The 19,322-nt window shown below is 54.8% G+C and overlaps 1 long non-coding RNA gene across 2 annotated transcripts; it reads right to left on the bottom strand.

Annotated features, from left to right (window-relative positions):
* Positions 1–15,949: 15,949 nt before the first annotated feature.
* On the bottom strand, positions 15,950–18,709 carry LOC102156691. Of its 2 annotated transcripts, none has more exons than XR_005360342.1 (2): positions 18,650–18,709; positions 15,950–18,106 (listed from the first exon to the last, which is right to left on the bottom strand). It is a non-coding gene; the product is annotated as an uncharacterized LOC102156691 (long non-coding RNA). The 2 variants fall into 2 exon arrangements; XR_005360343.1 differs by having other exon boundaries at positions 18,661–18,707.
* Between the last annotated feature and the right edge of the window lie 613 nt (positions 18,710–19,322).

The raw sequence follows: 19,322 nt of genomic DNA, 5'->3' as shown, positions 1-19,322 counted from the left end.
CCACCTGGCCCCAGTTCCCACCCCCAGGAATACCCAGTACCTCCCCACTGCCTCCCCCAGCCCCCGCAGCCCGATCTGCATTCTGTCTCTGGGTCTGCCCACTCTGGACATCTCATACAAATGGAATTGCCCCATACGTGGTCTCCCGTGTCACTGAGATCACAGTCTGGAGCCTCACCCCTCCTGTGTGGGGCTCGATGGGGTCCCGCTGTGCAGACATGAGCCATCTTTTGAAGCAGGGATTTTCATGTTCATTTTACAAACACAGAAGCTGGGCACCAGCAAGGCTTCTGTTGTCCTCTGAGCTCACAGTGTCAGGACAGGAGATACTTGGAAGTGGTGTGGTCGGGAGAAGGGCCTGGACTCGCTCGCTCTCCCTCCCTCTCAGTTCTTCCCCTCCGGAGCCTGTCTTTACTTAACACTTAGGTATTTTGTTCATCATAGCCTTTTCCATTCATTTTTACTGATTTTTTAATTAAGAATTTTAAATTTGAAATTTTTAAATTGAGCTTTTAATTTAGCGATGATTGTAGGTTGATGTGCAGTTTCAGGAAATGGCACAGTGTGCCTTACACCTGGTTTTCCTTGCTAGTGGCATCTGGCCTCAGCTGCAATGCAGAATGCTGACACCGATACCCTCTCTTGGATAGTTTTTACGGAAGAACCTTACAATAGCGATCATACAATTACTTCCATTCACCCTTATGGTGTTCAGGCTATTATTATTACACATGGTCCTTATATACGTGGTGTAAACTCCACAAGATATGGTTATTTCTCTTTGAGCAGTCGATGATCGTTTAAGTAGATGCAGGTGGTGATAAAAAGATCTCCTGTTTACACACGTGGTTATAGATGTCAGGGCTTGTCATTCCTGCATGGATTCACACTTGTCTGCTGTCCTTCTGCCAGAAGGATGGAAGGATGTCTTCCACAACTCCTGTGCTGCAGGCCTGCTGGAGGCAAATTCTCTCAACTCCTGCCTGCAAACACCTCTGTTTCACCTCCAGTTTTGGAAGCTATCTTCGCTGGGTATAGAATTCCAGCTTGGCTTGGTGACGTTGCTCCACCATCTTCTTGCTCTGCAATCCCCGGGAGAAGCCTGCTGGTGCTTTTGTCTTTATTGCCCTGGAGATGTGTGGCTCTCCCCCGACCACCCTGGGGCTGCCTCTGTCACAGCTTTTGAGCGGTTTGACCACGACATGCCTTGTTGTCATTTTCTTCATGCCTTCTAAGCTTGGGGTTCGTTGAACTTTTATGTATGCATTTACAGTTTTCCCCAACTTTGGCAAATTTTTAGCCAAAGGTCTTCAAATAGCTTTTCTGTCCTTGCTCGCTTTGTCTGGGACTTCAGCGACACATGCATTGGGCCACTGTAAGTGGTCTTGCAGAAGATACCTTTTTCACTAAAAAAACAAAAAAACAAAAAACAATGCTTTGTTTTCTCATTCTGGGTAGTTTCCATGACTGTCTTCAAGTTGAGTAATCTTTTTCTCCATCGTGTCTAATCTGTTAGTAATATTATCTGGGGAGCTTTTCATCTGGAACATCATAGTCTTCAAGACTAAAAGTTCAGTTTGGGTCTTGTTTGTTTGCTTTGTAGCTTCCATGTCTCTGTTGGAATAGACATGGAATATAGTTATAACTAATCTAATGCCTTTGTCTGTTCCTTCCAGCGTAGGGTGAGTTCCAGCATCGGGTCAGTGTTAGGTAATTGAGTATTATTCTCACAGTGACTCGTATTTTTCTGCTTCTTTTCACACCTGATCATCTTTGATTGGATGCCAGACACTGTGAATTTTGCCTTTTTGATTCCAGATTGTGTTTGTGTTTCTGTAAATGTACTTGACCTATGTTTTGGGATTGTAGTGAAGTCAGGGGGCAACAGCCTTGCTGACTTTGTTGACTGTGCCTCTGGGGCTGTTCTATGCTACTCCCCACCATTGTGACTAGACCTTCCTAAATATTCTTTCCAAGGCCGTGAGAATGACGAGTTTTTCCATCGGGAGTCCAGCTGTTAGGAAGAGGCCTTTCCCCAGTCCTGCATGAGCTCCAGCATCATTCTCTTATCCTTTCAGATGGTTCTTTCTTGGATAATTTCCTCGTAGGCATGCAATAGTCAGCACTCTCCTGGATACTCAAGAGACCCTCTGCAGATCTCCAGGGTGTCCTTTCTCTCTCTGGAGGTCTCTCCTTTCTGGTACACTGTCCTGCAGATTCCACTTCAGTGCCCCCAGACTCTGAGCTCTGTCTCGTCAACTCCAGGAGTGTGCCAGGACACACCTGGGTTCTCCCTTTCTTCCTCATGGTCTGGAAATTCTCTCAGTGGCAGGGCATGGCTTGTTTCTCCCCCATCTCTCAGGAATCTCTGTCCTTTGATACCCGATGCACAATATCTTGACAGTCATTGCTTCTTGGATTTTGTATGTTTTTTTAAATAATTGTTTCAGATGGGAACATAAATCTACTCCCTGTTACTGTATCTTGGATGGAAATGGAAATCCTCAGTCAATTTTTGATGGCTAAGGGTAGAATCACCATTGCAGAAAAATCAGAGTTCAGACATGAATCCTGGTGATGACATGTGAGCCCTGGATCAAGCCGTGCCTGAAGCAAGACACCTATCCCAGATAGTTCAACTCTAGAAGATAACAAACTCCCTCTTCTGTTTAACCCACCTGGGCTGCGCTGTCTGCCCCCTTGTTACTGCTGGCTTCTGATCCAACATTGCTGCACAAGGCAGTTCCCTGAAGGTGAGAGATGCTCCAAGAGACAGTGGCAGTGAGTGTAAGCCTAGGCCAGACTGGAACAGGTATGGGGTTACTGAGTTTTACAGTTTTGAAAACCCACCCTGATCAGGTGAGGAGAGTGGGTATAGGTCACATGTTCTCCACTCTGAATCCTCCAAAAATGTCTCAAAACATTTGAAATAAAGCCCAGGGTCCTTAGCATGGCCTGGCACCATTAGGCTTCTACAATGCCCTCTCAGCCTCATTACCCTGCTCCAGCCCTCAGGCTGCTAATCCATTCCCACCCCAGGGCCTTTGCATGCCAGCTGCCTGGGCTGCTTTCCCATGGTGTCTGTATGGCTCCACAATGTACCTTGGTGTGCCCCAGAACCCCACACAGGGTGGGGCATCCAGTGAGTTGGTGTCTTTCCCTGGCTGGGCCCTTAGGACAGGGCTGGGGTGACCCCCTGGAACTTCCTGGCAAAGGCTCTCCTGTGGGCCCAGCTTTCCTGGAGGTTGGGGGTAGGGCCCGGTCCCAGACCTCCAAACTGCTCTCCCCTGCAAAATATCCCCTTCCAGCAGAGAGGATGGGTCGGGGAGACAGGAAGGAAAAATAATTACTTCTCAGCCTCTAACCTTTCCGGCAAGTGACTCGGTAATAAATAATCCCCGCGTCCCTCCAGTGCGATCCATCAGCAGGAGCTCCTAATTACTCCAGACTCACTTTGAAACCACTTCCAGCCCCACTTTCAAATAAATAAAAAATTAGTGTGGACTGGAGCAGAGACCCAAAGGCAGGGCTGCCCACAGCCTCTCAGAGGTGTGCTGAGCCAGGGTGGGGTAGTGCCACGGGGAAGCCTGCAGTCAGGGGAGCTGCTGGCTGCCCATCAGGTCTCTGACGCAGGCCCAGGACCCACCTGTCACATTATAGCATCTCTGCCAGTGGTGCTGGCCTGCAGACGCTGCCCACCCTCCTGTGGGCGCCAGGGTGTCAGGCTCGGTGTGGGGGCAGATGTGTGGGCCCCAGCCTCCTTCCCGCCCAGCCCACTTGAGTGAGCACCCCTGCTGGGGACTCAGGTGTCTTCCCTCAATAAGGCTTCTCTGATAGTAACCAGATGGTGGACAGGCAGGGAGACCGGGGCCTGCCTGGCCAGCCATGCCCGACCACCTCTGCTCAGGCACATCGCAGGTCCCCCAGCTCCGTGGGTCGTCCTGAGCCCCCCGCCGGGCTCACCTGACTGCAGTGGGGGCCGCAGTGCCTGGCCTCATGCCCTGTCAGGGACACCGGGAAGGAGTGTAGGAGGCAGAAACTCATGGGTGCTGGGCAGTGTGCTCACCTCCTCCGGGTATTGTGAGGTGAGAGTCCACGAGGGGGTGCCAGGCAGCAGGGAGGGGCGCAGAGGCCAGGCGGGTGTGGAGGGCAGCTAGGGGGCGTACGGGGCCCCTCAGCCAGACCCTCCGCAGGAGAATTAATTAAATGCATCTCACTGCCGCCAAGCGATTTCTGCTGACCTCACCAGGCCGATTAATATTTAATTAGCTTTTAGGAGGGAGGGAGGCACTTATTAACCTGCTATGTCAATCTGTCACCATGGGTCTTGGACAGACGGCCTTCTAGGGAAGCAGCTCCTGGAGCCCCCTGGACTAGGGCAGCCCCCTCAACTCCCAAGGCCAGGAATGCTGTGTCCCCAGCTTGGGCTGCACTAAAGACTGAGTTTAGGGGCTGCCCTAAGGTCTCTTAGCCTGAGTTGGGGTGAATGGGGGCTGGAGGGCAGAGGGTGCCCTGAGTACCATTCACTAGCCTTTATCTAGCTCGGGCAACCTGCTGGGGGAAGGAGCATGAGGGGCCCCCAGATTTGGGGAGCAACTCCATGCTGAGGCCCCAGGAGTGGCTGGGGGTTGGGCCAGCAGAACCGTGCTGTGACAGGAAGCCCTGCCAGACCAAATATGCGACCTGGACAACATACCTGGCAGCCATCTCTCAGCACTAGCCTGATGTTACCCTCTGCAGGGCCTGCCAGGTTTTCACAAGAAGAAGAAAAGCAAGTTTCACGGGAACTCTCCTAGTCTTTCAATTCAATAACAGATTCCACATTCTAAAAAGCTAGGTGAGCCCACAGCCCATGTGGGGAGTGAGCAGCCCTAGCATGTGGGTCCTCAGAACACCTGGCTCAAGAGGAGAGCACACACCGCTACCTCAAGGAGCAGCCACCTCGACCCAGCCCCTTCCTGCCTTTGTGGCTGAGCCTGGCCACACCCCCACTCTCACTGAGCGCCCTGCCACCCACTCCCCAAAAGCCCCTGGACCTTTGCACGTGTTGTGTCTCCACTGACAAAGTGAGCCGAACCAGCATTCTTGAGTTTGAGTCTCCCTGTCTCCCTGTCTCCTGGAGGCAGGCAGGGCTTATCAGGTGGGAGAGGGAGAGCCTGGGACCCCGGGGACTGTCCCTGGGGCAGGTAGTCCCCAGTCAGGGTGACAGCCAGGTGGGGCAAGACACCTAACATGGGCTGGCATGGGGACTGCCCATTGCCCCTCTCTGCCAGCCGGCCCCCCAGGCCCCTCCTGAGCCCACAGCCAGGTACACGGGCCGACTCAGTGAGGACCTCTCTCCCCCATGTTGGCAGGCAGTGATGAAATTTTTAAATAAGGCAAAAAAATTTAAACTCCCTCGAGTTTTATTAAGTAGGGATGCAGCAAGGTAATTACAAACTGGCTTAATTAAAATCCACCCTTGGAAAGCACCGGTGGGTGGCCCTGGCAGGGAAGGAGGACAGGACGGGGAGTGGCTTCCTTGCGTTGAGCCTCGGTTTCCCCAGCCGTGATGTGGGGGTGACACTAACAGCTGGCCCAGAAGAGCTGTGGGCAGCATCAGTGCAGTGTCCACGTGCTCAGAGAGGCCAAGGGCCTTGCTTGAGTCACACAGCAGTACTAGCAGGGCTGAGCGAGCCTCGGAAGGCAGGGTCTTCCCTTCCAGCCTGCCCTATGAGGGCATGAGCGGGCGACGAGGGTCCCAGAGACCCAGCCTCAGAGTGCACCAAGCACCACAGTTTGGTCAGCTTGGGGAACCTTCCAGCTGGAGGAGGTGATGGTGGAGGTGAGCAGGACAGGCCGTGCTCACTGGCCGGGGAAGGGCAGTCCTGCTGAGGACGCTTCTGGCAGAGGGCAAGGCGAGGGCTCGGGGTGCAGAAAGGCGGCAGCTTGGTGGGTCAGGGCCACGAGGAGGAGGTGGCGAGGGATGGGAAGAGGAAGCAGAGGAGGGGGTCCCCATGGGCTTGCTCTGTTTCTGCCTCTGCCTGTCGGGGCTGCCATGAGGACAGACAGAGGTGGGCAGCACAGCCTGGGTGGGAGTGGGCAGGAGCTGGGTCCTGGCACGGAGCCGCGGCATCCCGGCGCCAGTCACTCCCACCTTCCACGCGGGGCCCTTGGGACCCAGAGAGGGACAGTCAGGACCTGAGAGGGGCCTGATGCCCCCGGGCAGGGGTGGGGAGCAGCTGGATGGAGGGAGCAAGACAGAGACAGGGAGGAGAGGCTCAGGCAGGGGTGGGGAGGTGGGGGCGTGCCCCCTAACAGGTCACCTCCAGCGCAGGGCCCAGGGGGGACCCTGCAGCTCCTTGGGGTCAGGGGCCCAGGCAAGGCAGGCCCTCTCTCTCCATCACCCCTATGCCCGTAAATTACACATTGGCTGCCTGTTGCCGCCCACTGAAAGGGAGGGCAGCCCCCACCGGGGTCCAGGAAGCCTGCGGGGTCACCCGGGCCTGGTCTAATCCTGGCATGGCCGCTGGCCAGCCGAGTGGCCTTGGGCGAGTCATCTGGCCCTGAGCCTCAGTCTCCCCTCTGTCCAGGGGGGAGCCAGCCTCCGAGTCTGCCTGCCGTGGGAGAGTTAAGCACCCGGCACACTTGGTGCCCTGACCGGGACCCGGCCTGCCGCCCAGCTCATCCTTGGGATCCTAGCGCCAGCCCCCAGCCCACCCCCCCATGCCGTTCCAGCTGCCACCCCCAAGGCTCATAAACCCCTGAGCTTTGATCTGGCCGGAAGAGACGGGGCTCCTCCCGGCCGGCCCCTCCACGTCTCACCTCCCCAGCCCACTGCCTCCATTAACCTCTGTACCCCGGCCGGAAGGGGCAGCCTCCGCCTGGCCCGTTCCCATGGTGGGGGTACCCCAAAGCTGGGACTCCTGGGGGCCTCAGGGCCAGCCTGGGAGAAGATCCCATTGTAGTGGGGCCAGGTGACAGCCTCAAAGGGTCACCACCCGCGGGCAGCCACCCTGAAGAGCTCAGGGCATAGGTCACTCCCGATGCCCAAAAACCCAGGCCAGCAGTTCTACCTCAGAGGGTGGATGCTGCTCGCCTCAGCCTGTCCCCTTGCCCAGAGCCAAGGCTGGCTGGTCACCCCAGCAGCGGCCACTGCACGTCGCCTGAGGGCCCTTCTGCCCCAGGGGAGCTCTTGGGGGCGGGCGGTGAAGGAAGAGCCCACTGAGTGCATTTTCTCATCAGTGCTGTCCTGGCCACCCTCTGGGGCCCCATACCGTCCACTCCCACCCCCAAACATCTCCGTCCCTGGCCTGTGCTCCCAGGCTGGCGGAGGGCAGCAGCCCAGCTAGAGCTCTGACTGATGCTCCCAGACAGGGTCCCCACCGGGCCTGCTGGAGAGCTCCCCTTGCTGGCTTCCAGCCCGCTGGTGCAGCCCCCGCTCTGCGTTCTCACGCCAATCACCGTGGCCTTGTCATCGCCCCTCCTAGGGTACGGGGCTCACGCTCCAGGACAGGTCAGCAGCCTCAGCACGTGGCTGCACACCGCGGCTCTGCCCTGAGCACACACTGTCCACGGAGCCCCCAGACCCACCCGGCTGAGTTTAACCCTGACCCACTTGCTTTCCCTCCCCTGGCCAGCCCAGGGAAGCTGGGTGGCTGGCCCAAGCAGGTTTCCAGGGGCTCTGCACCCCCACTGTGGCACCCTGGTCCAGGTGAGGCATCTGTAAATGAGGGCACCCCTCCCCACCTCCTAGCCCCCCACAGTCCTGTAGCCTCCAGCCCCCACGTCTGAGCACCCCCAGTCCTGCAGCCTTCAGCCTCCACCTCTCAGCCCCACACAGTCCTGCATCCTCCAGTCCCCACCTCTGAGCCCCCTACAAGTCCTGCATCCTCCAGCCCCCAGCTCTGAGCCCCCCACAAGTCCTGCAGCCTCCAGCCCCCACCTCTTAGCCCCGCACAGTCCTGCAGCCTCCAGCCCCCACCTCTGAGCCCCCCACAGTCCTGCAGCCTCCAGCCCCCACCTCTGAGCCCCCCCCCACCGGGTTCCCACATCCTCCACTCCCCCCCACGTCCACTCCGTCTGGAATCGACACATTTCCTTCCGCAAAATGATGCATGTTTTCCCCGTCGGGTTTACAAATAACTTCAAATTTTACTGTTTTCTTTCCCTAATGAATTCTCTGAAACGTGTTACAAGCTCCCCGGTAATGAATGTGGAGCGGTAGCCGCGATGCGGTGCCGGTGCTCGGCCTGCCTCCACCTGGGCGCCGCTGAATTAGCCCTCGCCGCACTCGGCGCGCGGCCCTGATGCAGCCTTGTTTAGCGCAATTGGTGGGAATCCATTATATTGACAATATCCATTTGTGTAATTCCTGCATTAGGATTTTGTGCTAAACTGTGTTTGAAAGGCACTGCTGACCTTGGTTACCTCTTTAATTGTGCTTAAAAACCTAGATTAATTCAGAGGCGAAGTCGACCGTGCTGGGAAGGGACCTTGCTGGGCCCAAGCAGTGGATGGTCCTCGGGCCTCGGGTGGTGGCCGGTTCTGGAGGGTGTTCTCTTTCCCTTGGAGCTGCCGGGAAAGCCCAGAGGCTGGGCAGGCGGAGAACCGTAGCAGCTCCCAAAGGTTGGGGGTGCTGGCTGCAGGAACCCCGCTGTAGCTCCTGGCACTTACTGTGGCTCCTGTGACTTACAGCACTTTTCCCAGGTGAGGAAATTGAGGCACGAGATGGAGATGGGTGGGTCTGGGTGGGGTCCAGACAGCCAGAGCCTTGCTCCATCTGCCGCAGGCCCCTCAAGAGAGGCGGGCAGGGCTCTGCACGGCCCTGGCTCCTCCTGCCTGGCAGACCTGAAGGAGGCTCCGGGGTCCCACTCTGCTGTGTTACTGGTGGATAAAGTGAGACCAAGCAGCCAAAGGCTGCCTCTGGGTCACACAGAGAGGTGGCAAGGTCAGTGTGAAGCCAGTCTTCCCGATAAGCCAGGCCTCTGTCTCGGCTGTTCTGCAGATTATCGGGTGCCTCCCCCCCTTAGTGGGGGGCAGTCACTGTAGAGGGGCATGCATCCCACGGAATGAATGAGGGCCCTGGACCTGCTGAGCCAGGTCCAGGTCTTGGCTCCTCCCTGACTTGCTGAGACAAGACCCTTCCCCTACGTGAGCCGTCTCCTCGGCTGGGCAGTGGAGTCCTGACTGAGCTGGCCCATCTGTTAGTATCATGGAGATAATTCTTGGTGGTCCATGCCCAGCACAGGTGGGCATCCCTGCTTTCACACCATGAAGTGTCCATCCTTAGAGCACATCAGAATTTCCAGGGTGGGCTCTGGGGGTGCAGAGGGAGGTGGGGGCGCCCCAGGGCACTGCCCTGGGTCCTCTGGCAAGCTGGCATGGGACCCCCATGTCAGGGGGCAGGGGAGCACCTGAGATCTGAGGCCCTGGTCCAGCTCCTGCTCTGGAGCCCAAAACCAGAGCCAAGGGAGTGCCTGCCCTTTGCCCTGTCTGAACCTGGTGTCTGCGTGCATCCTGTGGGGACAGTGGAAGAGATCATCTGAGATCATCTGAGGACGAGATGGAGAAGATGCTCTGGAACCCGAATCTAAGTGCACACACGGTTGGGGTGACCTCCCTGGCCACCTTTCCCCAGGAGGCCCCTGTGTGGGCAGATGAGGTGACAGGGCTCCTTGGGCAGGAGGGGCTCACAGGGCTGAGGGAAGCAGGGCAGGACGGGGAGAAAGTTTCGCAGAGATGTGGTCCATCTGAGGCTGACCCCTCATGGGAGCTGCAGAGTGGAAAGAGCACTCTATGCATACGTGCACATGGGCACACACTCCTGCATGCGCACACTCCTGCATACACATGTGCACAAACTCCTACACACACACAGTTGTGCACACATTGCTGTATGCGCACACACTCCTGCATGTGCACACATGTGCAATGCTTCTGCACTTGCACACATGTGTACACACGCATGCATACACTCCTGCATGCACACTCATGCATACATTTGTGCATGCACACACAGGTACACACGCTCCTGCATGCACACACATGTGCATGTGTGCACATACACACAAGCGCATGGTTCTAACACCTCCACCAAGATAGCATACCCATACCACACATCCCCCACATACAATGCATGGTCTCGTGGCTTCAGTGACTTTGCAGGTTCCAGGAAACCTTCATTCCCCCCAACCCTCTGACAGCAGCCTCTCCCTGTGGCACTCACTCCGTGTCCCCCTCAGAGCCCCCAGCTTCAAGCAGAGGAGTGGTAGAAACAGGTGTCTTCTGTGATGTGCTTCTCTTGGCTTAGCACAACACCTCCAAGATCCACCCATGTTCAGTTCGCATCTATCCTTCCTTCCTTCTGCAGTGAATGATTCTCCGTTGTACGGACAGATCACATGCTGTGTATCCACTCATCCACGGATGGACATTGCGTCGTTCCCAGTTTGCGGATATTGTGACTCACATGTTATGAACAGTCGTGTGCAGTTCCGTGTGCACCTGTGCTCCCCTTTCTCTCAGGTACATGTCTCAGAGTGGAATTGTTGGGTCACCTGGAGGCTCTGTGTCCAACCTTGTGAGAAAGTGCCAGAACAGTCTCCACTTGACATCATCAACGATGCACTTGCCCGTCTCGTGTACCGTAACCACCCTAGCGGGTGTGAGGTCATATCCCACTGTGGCTTTGGCTTGCATCAGCCGTCAGCTCATGACGCATCTTTTTGTGGCTTATGGGCCATTTGTGTATCATATTTTTTTTTAATTTTTTTTATTTATTTATCATAGGCACACAGTGAGAGAGAGAGAGAGGCAGAGACACAGGCAGAGGGAGAAGCAGGCTCCATGTACCAGGAGCCCGACATGGGATTCGATCCTGGGTCTCCAGGATCGCGCCCTGGGCCAAAAGCAGGCGCTAAACCGCTGCGCCACCCAGGGATCCCTGTGTATCATCTTTGAAGAAATATCTATTCAGATCTTTTGCTCATTTAAAAAATTAGGTCCCTTGTCTTTTTTATTATATTTTCTAGGTACAAGCGCCTTATCAAATATATGACTTGCAGGCATTTTCTCTTGTTCTGTGGGCTGTCTTTTCACTTCTTCAGTGATGTCCTTTGAGACACAAAAGTTGTAAATTTTTATGATGCCCAATAGATTGATTTCTTCTTTTGTTGCTGGTGCTTTTGGTGTCAGAGCCAAAAACCACTGTGTCACCCAGAGTCATGGAGACTTGCTCCCACATCTTCTTTTCAGCCCATCACAGGCTCCGTGGTCACATTTAGGCCTTGACACAGTGTGAGTTCATTTTTCTTATAGGTGGTGAGGGATGCTTCCCTCTTGCACATGGACGTCTGGTGTCCCAGCACGGTTTGCTCAAAACACTGTTCTTTCCCCCATTGGATGGTTTTGGCGCCCTCGCCAGAGGCCAATGGACAGCAAGAGTACGAGTTACTCTGGGCCGCAGTTCTGTTCCCATGAGCCCCATGTCCATCTGTGTGCCGGTGCCTCAGTGTCGTGATCACTGCAGTTTGGTGATAGCTTCTAAAATCAGGACATGTGAGGGCTGCAACTCTGTTCTTTTTCAAGATTGTTTTGATGATTCTGGGCTCCTTGAATTTCCATATGACTTTTAAGATCAGCCTGTTAATTTCTGCAAAATGTTTTTTAAAAGACCCAGGATTTTTTTTAAAGATTTTATTTATTTATTCATGAGCGAGAGAGAGAGAGAGAGGCAGAGACACAGGCAGAGGGAGAAGCAGGCTCCATGCAGGGAGCACGACGTGGGACTCGATCCCAGGACTCCAGGATCACACCCTGGGCTGAAGGCGGCACTAAACCGCTGAGCCACCCGGGGCTGCCCTAGACCCAGGATTTTGATATAGATTTAGTGAACCCATAGAAAGCGGGGAGCACTGACATCATCTCCAATCTGTGAACACGGAGTGTCCTTCTGACATTGTCTTCAACAGTGTCTCGAAGTCTCAGAGCACAAGCTTTGCACTTCTTTTGTTAGATTTCTTCCCAAGTATTATATTGTCATAAAAGCCCTCTGGTGCCGGTGTTCCCAAGGGGGTGAAACCAGTACCGTGTGGTGGTGCAACCGGCTGGAGAGAAGGGAGGCAGGTCATCTCTCACGTGTAACAAATTCCCCAAATCCTGCAGCCCCAAACATCACACACCTATCGTGTAGCCATTCCGTCATGCAGGGCAGGTCGAGGCGAGCAGCTTAGCTGGGCGGTTCTGGCCTGGGTCCCTCGAGAGGCACAGGCCAGGGGGCTGGGTCTGTGTCCCCTGGGGCCACCTCGCAGGGCCCTCCCGCCATGGGCAGGAGGCATCGGTTCTGGCACAGGACTTTTCCCTGAGCCTCCTGGGCTTCTCACGACGTGGAGTCTGGCTTCCACCAGCGAGTGTTACAAGGGGGAGAGGCTGCGTGGAAATGCTTCTTAGGACCTTGACCCAGAAACTGCACACTGTTTTGCCACATTCTCTTCATTAGATGCAGGTCACTGAATCCAGCCCACACCCAAGGGAAAGGGACTCAGTCTCCACTTCTCTGTGGATGGATTTTATTTTTTATTTATTTTTTATTTTTTATTTATTTATGATAGTCACAGAGAGAGAGAGAGAGGCAGAGACACAGGCAGAGAGAGAAGCAGGCTCCATGCACCGGGAGCCCGATGTGGGATTCGATCCCGGGTCTCCAGGATCGCGCCCTGGGCCAAAGGCAGGCGCCAAACCGCTGCGCCACCCAGGGATCCCTGTGGATGGATTTTAAAACCACCGCTGGAGTGGCTTTGGGATGGGGGTCCCTGGGCCTCTCCACGCCAGACTCTGGGTCAAGAGCACCCCTGCTGTGCTGCGCCAGGACCCATGTGGGGAACCAGGTGCTCACCTCTGCCCAAGCTGGCCCAGAGCAGAGAGAGGCTTAACCCCCAGGTTTGGGGGTTCCACCATGCATCACAAGAGCTCTAGTTATTCACCTCCATATGTGTGCACAGCTCTTTATAGTTTGCAGAGCATTCTCCAGAACAGTGATAGGATGCACGGTGTGCTGGTCAGGCCCTGGGCTGTGTCTGTCACACATCACGGTGGTGACACTTCACCATTTACAGGTGAGCAAATGAAGGCTAGATGAGCGTGCACCCTGCAGGTCACACGGGGCAGCCCCTGGGCCCAGGATGCCCCGTCTCCCTGCAGCTCCCACTCAGAGATGGAGGATCCTGCCCACAGCTCCAGAGGGTCCTCTAGGACACAAAGCCTGAGTGACCCCCCTGCCACCTTAGGAGTTCCCAGGTCGAAGGTGAAGAGGGAGGGAGGTCTCTCCTGTCAGAGGAGCTGCTGTGGCCTGTTGTCCTTGTGCACTGGCTACCACATGTCAAGCGACCACAGTGTCCCCCACATGGAGAGCGGGCCCTCACCAGGGTAAGTTTGCTCCTGCATCCCAGAGGGACCCCGACTTTGCCCCGACCCACATCCTCTCCCCAGGTGTACACCCCAGTTTCCAAGCCAGCTTCAGCCTACCCACCCCTTCCCAACACCTTAATTAAGTGGCCAGGCTCCAGGCCCTCCCCCTCGCCCAGGCTGGGATGGCCAGGAAGCGCACCCCCCTGAGTTATTTACTTTCCTTAATAACCTTTTATGAGGGGCCTGCGCGGCCTTCAGGGGAACGGCAGCGCCGGCTCCGGGGTCATCCCTCAGATGTGCTTTTATTAACTTAGAGTCAGCCCGCCAGCAGGTTAAGCAGCAGCCCTCGTCCCCGGGGCTGCACACTGGACGCCTGGCCGTCCTGCCCCAGGTGTGGTGCGGCCGGGCCCAGTTTAATTAAGTCCTGCTTCTGCCCGCGTCTCCGCCGGGCGGGCGGGCGGCAGCTCGAGCAGGAGGCCCCGGCAGCTCCCAGCGTGCGCCTCCACCTGCCGGCTCTGCGGCACTCCCTGCCCACCTGCCTCCCCACAGCAGGCCTCATCTGGAAAATCTAATCAATTTCCTATTTAATCAAAATCAATCAATTTCATTTAATTCTACAGTTAGTCGATTGTATTGAAGTATAATTTATACGCCGTGGAACGCTCCCCCTTTACGCATACCGCTCGATGAGTTTTGACAACTGTATACACTGGTGAGGCACCAGCGCAGTCGAGGTGGGACAGCGGCCGCGAGCCACGCGGGGCCACCGAGCGCCTGGGCCGTGGCCGGTCCGGGCAAACGCGAGCCGGGTGTGGGAAGTGCACAGCAGGGTTCCCAGACAGTCTGGGGAAGAGACGTAAACTATCTCACTAATGATTTCCATAGCGATTCTGTGTTAAACAGTGACATTTTGAGCACAGTGAGTTAATACAATAGATTATTGAAATCAACGTCAGTGTTCCGTTTTGCTCTTTGAACGAGGCCACTGGTAAGTTTAAATGACACCTGTGGCTCATGTTGACATTGCTGTTGGCCGGCACGGGTGCAGAGCACCCCCTTCACCCCAGAACCATGCTCCACGCTCCCACTCTGCTGCCCCACAGCCCTGCCCCACCTGTGAGATGGGGCGAGAACATTCCCTCCTGGCCTGGTCCGGGGGCTACGTGTCACAAGGTGCCGTGTGTCTGCAGAGCCCCCGGCTCTGGGCGGGAGCACCGCACACAGGTCAGCACCACAGGGCCTGGCATCTGGCTCATCCTCCTGTGTCGGTTTCAGAAGGAGGGAGGTGCAGGACCCTTGCTCTTAGGGTCCCCACAAGGAGGGAACTCTGCCCCAGTGCCCGCCTGGTCGCCCTGGCCTGTGCCTGCCTAACTCCCACCTGTGACCTTTGGGGCCCGAGAAGAGGACCACGTGAGCCCCAAGTTTAGCCATACTGCACCCTGATGGCAGCTTCAGGAGGAGCACTGCAGCTTGAGAGGGGAGGCTCTGAGCAGCACGGCAGACGTGGGCACTGGGACCTGTGTCGTCACCCACAGGCTCTGCCGGCCGTGGCCTGAGCCTTGGCAAGAGGCGACCACTGTGTGAGGCCCTGGCGTCCAGGCACCCAGCCTCCCACTGTGAGAGCCCTACTGTGCACTGAGCCAGGCGCTGGAGTGGGAATGGGCACACAGCCACCCCAAACAGATCCCAGTTTACAAAAAGCTCCTCTTACGTAGGGCACCTGGCTGGGGCTCTGAGGAAGTCCGGCCAGGGGCCCCAGAGAAAAAGACCAGCCCTGATGGACACGGGCGATGGGTCATAGCACATTGAGCAAGGCGTCCGCAGTCACTGCCGGCACACGTGCATAAATAAGCCGGGGAGGGAGAGCCTTACAGAAAGACAGCACGTGTGGAAGGATAGTGGGACTCGAGAACTGACCTTGGCCACCCCACAGAAACAACTGATTGGAGCGAGAGTCACCGGTAAATAAACAGGGTGTGAAGGGGAAGGGAGTTTTCCCATCATCTGGCGTCTGTCCCCCGGTGACTCAGGTCCCCTCCTGCATCACAGACGTCCCCGCAGCAGGAGGAAAGAGCACACAGACCCACGTGGAGGGAGGCGTGTATGACCAGCACCTTGCCTGGACTGTTCGAAATGTTGACTTCACAAGATTCCCTGGTGGAAGGAGGCTCACAGGGCACGTTTGGAGATCCTGTGAGTGTGGACTGGGTGCAGGATGAGGCTGGTGTGCCATCAAGGACACAGGGTGGTGCATGGAGCTTGAACAGGGACAGTGGGACAGTCACTTGCCAGGTGGGCTGGTCCTGGGAGCTGGCTAGAAATGCAGAGTCTCAGGCCACCCCACTTGGCTGAACACAAATATGCATATTTTCTTTCTTTTTTAAAGATTTTATTTATTTATGAGAGAGAGAGAGAGAGAGCAGGGGGAGGAAGAGAGGCAGAGAGACAAGCAGACTCCGTACTGAGTGCAGAGCCCACCATGGGGCTCAATCCCATGACCCAGAGGTCATGACCGGAGCTGAAACCAAGAGTCAGACGCTTAACTGACTGAGCCACCCAGGTGTTCCTGCATAATTTTAATTTTTAATTTTCATGACAGCTTTACCAAGGTGTAATTGATTTCCCATATTTAAATATTTTGACTACAGTACCCCCCGCCAGTGAAACCATCACCATGTTCAAGTCAAAGAACACATCCTTCACCCCAGAGGTTTCCCGGAGCACCCTGCAATCCACCCCCTCACCTCCCTATCCCCTGCCCTAAGCCTCAGGCGACTCTAACCTATTCTGTCTTTATAGATCAGTTTGCATTTTCTACCATTTCACCTGGATGGACAGAATATATACCTCTTTCTGGTATGGCTTATTTCCCTCCAGATAAAAACCCCAAGGTTCATCCATATTTTTGCACATGTCAATCGCTCCGTCCTTTTCGTGGCTGAGCAGAATGCTGCTGAATGGATATACCGCAATCTGTTTGCCAGTCTGTCCATGGACGCTTCCGGTTTCCGTCAGTCTTGAAGCTGTCACAAGCATTTGTGTACAAGTCTTCATGTGGACTAATGCTTTTCTTTCTCTTGGGTAAATACCAGGCCAGGTTGCCAGGTGGGCACGTATTTGACATTTTAAGCTCCACCAGACTGTTTTCCACAGCAGATACGCCACGTCCCATTTCTGCCAGCAGCGCCCAGAACTTCCATTCCCTCCACATCCTTGTCAACATTTGCTGTGGGCAATCTTCCTGTTTTTAGCCGCTCTAAGAGGTGTGGAGGGTGTCTCAGCACAGGTGTTGCATTCCCCTACTGATTGCAGGTGGTGAGCATCTTTCCAGGCGCTTGTTTGCCATCTGTACATTTTCTTGGGGGAAGTTACTCTTGAAATACTTGACTGTTTTTGTTTTGTTGAGTTTTGAGAGCTCTTTATATGTTCTGATATGAATCTCTCATCAGGTGTATGATTTGCAAAGATTCTCTTCCAGTTTATGGTTTGTTACTCTGCTCCCTTCGTGTCTTTCAAAGAAGAGTTTTAAATTTGACAAAATCCGGTTTATGAATATTTTAGCTTATGGATCATGCTTTGGATGTCATATCTGCGAAATCTTTACCTACCCCAAGTTTACAAGTATTTTATCTTTATAAAAACATCATTTAAAAAAAGATTTTATTTATTTATTCATGAGAGAGACAGAAAGAGAGAGGCAGAGACACAGGCAGAGGGAGAAGCAGGCTCCATGCAGGGAGCCCAATGTGGGGCTTGATCCTGGGACTCCAGAATCACAACCTGAGTCAAAGGCAGATGCTCAACCACTGAGCCACCCAGGCGTCCCATATAAAAATGTCTTAGAATTTGATTGTTGTAAACATCCAGATGATGTTTTCTTCTACAAGTTTTATAGTTTGAGGACTGACTTTTAGGTCTGTGATCCACTTTGACTTAATTTTTATATGTGGTGTGAGGTATGAATCATAGTTCTTTTTTATTGTTTTTGTTGGGTTTTTTTTTTTTTTTTTGGCCTACGGATTTGTTGAAAATCCATTTGTTGAAAAACCATCCTTTCCCCACTGACTTGCCGTTGCATTTTTGTCAAAAATCAGTTGCCTGCATATGTCTGTGTGTCTATGTCTGGGTTTTCTATTCTGTTCTGCTGACCTGTCTATTCCTTATACCAATTTCACACTATTTTTTATTGTAGCACTTCAAGAAGTCTTAAAAACCACAAAGTATTAGTCCTTGAACTTTGTTCTTCTTTTCCAAAGTTTTTTTATTCTCTAACCTTTGCATTTCTGCATGCCAATTTCTACAAAAAGCTTGCGGGGATTTTGTTTTAGATTGCTCTAAAGTCCCAACTGAGAGCCAGCACCTGGGCTTGGGAGCCATTTCTGGATGGGCCCAGGAGAGAACAGTGGGGTGGGAATGAGACACTCAGGTCTAGACTCTGGCTTCGGGCCTCTCTGGCACGGGAAACTGTCACTTGTGTTCTCCTCCTCTGACATAGGGACAGTGGCACTCAAGGCCCCAAACAGCTGGAGATTATGGATGAGGGTGGCATTGCTGCAGTGTGGTGGGCATGTGTGACCTCCAGCTGGGGTTCTTCGAGCTGCCCCTGCATCCCACTGCATGACAGGGGTTTCTGCGCTGCCCTGTCCAATCCAAACCTCTGTGTAGTGAAGATGATCAGTAAAGCTCGCTCAGGGACTTGAACTCCCAGAGTTCCTGGACCCTGTAATAAACATAAATACAACTAAATAGGACACATATTTCTGGTGAATGGGTAGCTGGAGTGTGCTGACCTGCCTCAATGCAAGACACGTTGGTATTTGGTCTTTGTTGACGGGAGCACTTGGAAATGTGCTCACAGCCTCCCCCCGTGTGCTGACCTATGCACTGTTCTCAGAAGCCAGGCCCTGCAGCTGCCAGGGGCACCGAGCCAGGAAGCCCACCTGGCCCAGGGAGCTCCTCTCTGCACCACCCAGCCCAGCAGGGAGTACTTGCCCACCTTCCAGGCTGGAAGCTGACCCCCAAGTTTCCCATCATGCCCTGCTGCTGGTTCCCTCCTCTCAAAGCCCTCCCTGCAGTCCTCGGAGCTTGGCAGGGTCACCCCATTGTGCCAGAGGTCCAGAAAGACGAGGACTCTTCGCTGAGGCTGTTCAGCCTGTGGGGAATGGGGGGCACGCAGCCCCCTGGCTCCTGGCTGCCCCTCTGATGCCCCGAGGGCACCTGCCCAGCCCCACCCGCCCCCACTCCCCATGCACTTGCCATGCACCTGCCCTGCACCTGCTGTCCTGCTGCGCTGCCTGGGGGCTGCTTCCTGTCCTCCGAAGAGCCACCCTAGCTATTTACCATGGACTCATTTAAGTTGGTTAATTTTTAATAATGTTGAAATTTCCATGTGAATAATTCAGGTAAATTATTTATTAAAGCGCAGGATAAAGGGATCAGGAGAATTACCAGTAGACAGTGTTACCTGGGGTGTGGACAGTGTGAGCGAGGGGGTGAGGCGGGGGTAGGGAAGGCCTGCTGATTGCGCAGCATCATGCGGACCTTCACCCAGCTTTGTGGCTGGGAGGACCCCACCCCCCCCAGGCTGGACACGTGGCATGGGCACAGACACCATCACACCTGCTGACTACCCAGCCACCACATCCTGTAGCCTGGACAGGACACACTCTTGAGTCCCCGTGTCCACCCGCAACAGCTTCCTTCATGCCCCTGTGGCCATGTGGGCCCCTCCAATCTGTCCCTAGCAGCCCGAGGGAGCTTCCTGCCCCCTTGTGAGGCCCCCAGGGCCCGGTAGGACTGCCCTCGACACACAGCTCATTGCAGGCCCTCCCTGCCTCCGCACCCTCACGCCCATGGAAACACTCACCATTCAGGGCAGGAAGGCCCTCACTGGGCAGAGCCCCCACCACACCCAGCCTGCACCCCTAGCTGTCACC

This window comes from Canis lupus, chromosome 6 (assembly GCF_011100685.1).
Source record: "Canis lupus familiaris isolate Mischka breed German Shepherd chromosome 6, alternate assembly UU_Cfam_GSD_1.0, whole genome shotgun sequence".
In the NCBI taxonomy this organism is placed as follows: domain Eukaryota; kingdom Metazoa; phylum Chordata; class Mammalia; order Carnivora; family Canidae; genus Canis; species Canis lupus.
Note: the sequence above shows the minus strand (reverse complement) of the source record. Positions and strands in the feature narration are given on the sequence as shown.